The sequence below is a fragment of the Nanorana parkeri genome, unplaced genomic scaffold (assembly GCF_000935625.1).
Source record: "Nanorana parkeri isolate BGI_ZX_2015 unplaced genomic scaffold, ASM93562v1 scaffold157, whole genome shotgun sequence".
In the NCBI taxonomy this organism is placed as follows: Eukaryota; Metazoa; Chordata; class Amphibia; order Anura; family Dicroglossidae; genus Nanorana; species Nanorana parkeri.
In genome coordinates, this window is record NW_017306425.1 from 301,780 (window position 1) to 303,806 (window position 2,027).

Here is a 2,027-nt window from a genome sequence, read left to right on the forward strand (position 1 = left end):
ACTAGGTCGGCCACTAGGCCCTCGGGAGTGCGAGGCCTAAGGCGACCTCCTAATTTGCCTATTTAGAGAGCCGCCTCTGGATGAACTTGATCAGCAACGATACTTTGGTATGTTGTACTATTCAGACATTGTTCTACATGAATTAAAGGGCCCAAATCATGCCAGGAAAACATGCCCCAAACCATAACACTGCCCCCACCAGCTTGAAGGGTTGTACTCATACATGTGGGGTGCATGCTTTCATGCTGTTCCCGCCAAATTCTCACTCTGCCATCTGCATGATGCAACTGGAAACGTGATTCATCGGACCACATGACTTTTTTCCAATGCTCGACTGTCCAATCCTTGTGTTCCTGTGCGAATTGGAGACATTTTATCTTGTTAACTGCAGACAGCAAAGGTGTTCGAACAGGCCTTTCGCTTCCATATCCCATACGATGCAGTGTACGGCGAACAGTGCGTTCAGAGATCATTTGAGAGGATCCCTGATTGAGATCTGCAGTAATTTGATGCACTGTTGCCCTTCTGTTGTCTTGTACCAGTCTTGCCACTCTCCGTTCTGCCCTAACATTGATTATTACATCACTTCCGCATTCTTGTGTCACTCTCCAGCTTCAGAACTTCCTGGTTGCGGAGGAGGGTACTGAGGGCAGAGGAGCCATATGCTCCTTCTCCCATCAGTCAAGCTGTGACTGCAAGGTGGGGGCGTGGCCGGCCGCACACTGTGTGTGTCTTTTTGGACGCACACAACTAGGTGCGGGCACGGCTGTTACCGTAAAGGAACAATAAAGGAACACATTTTCATAGTAAACCTGGTCACCCTCAATAAAAAGATGCAAAAAAAAACCTTAAGGTTTAATGTCACTTTAAAGGAGAAGTAAACACACAAAATAAAGACAAAAGACAGCCCACCAAACTCCACCGCCCAGAGGTTTTATTCCATGATAATCACAGCTTCCAGCAAGACAGGATTCCCTGCCCAGTCACTGCCCAGCTGACACATTACACCATTATGGGTTTAGTTGTAGTAGAATTTCTGCGACTAAGCCTGTAAGGGTGAAACGCGTCAGAGATGGGTGTTGACTCGCTTTAAAAACTATTTTAAAACAGAAATTATCCCATTAAATTGAAGAAAGGTACTAACGTCTTCTTCCAATGAACTTGTTTAGCTTATTATGTCTCGGTGTTATATATATATGATTGCATCACTACAGTGCAAAGTGCAGCAGCTTTTAATAACCAATCAGACCTCAGCAGTTATCAGGTGGGAATAATTTGAACAATAAAAACTAACATGGTTATTTCACTTTGCACTATGCTTTTTGCATAAAAAAAAAAAGTCTAAAATACCTTTAGCAAAAAAGAAAAAAACCCCTCAAATGCATTTTGTCCATTTTAAGGTTAGCCATAGACCTAATATGCTATTGCATTATTACTACATTCATATGCATGCTTGTATCACCCAAGTGTGCATCTCAATCGCATGGAGTAGAGGAGTCGGAGAGTGACTAGAGAGGGTGTTTCACTTTCACTATATGACCAAACATTTGTGGACACCTGACCATCATACTTACATGATCTTGCTGAATATCCCATTTCAAAACCATGAGCAATAAAATGGAGTTGGTCCACCCAGCCTTCACTGTTCTACCTAGGGTTTCCCCAATATTTTAGGGCATGGCTGTGGGTATTTGTGCCCATTCAGCTTTTGGCTTGAGCATTTGTGAGGTCAGGTACTGTAGTTGGCTGGGAAGACCTGCCTCACAGTTGATGTTCCAATGAATCCCAAAGGTTTTCAATAGGGTTTAGGACAGGATTGTATGCAGGACACTCAAGTTTCTCCACACCAAACTCATTATGCTGGCTTTGTGCACTTGGGAACAGTCATGCTGGAACACAAAAGGGCCTTCCTCAAACTGTTGACATAATGCCAGAAGTGCAGGACTGTCTAAAATGTAGCATTAACAGTACCCTTCACTGAAAACACCTGAGCTTGAAAGTGTGTGTGTGTGTGTGGGGGGGGAGGC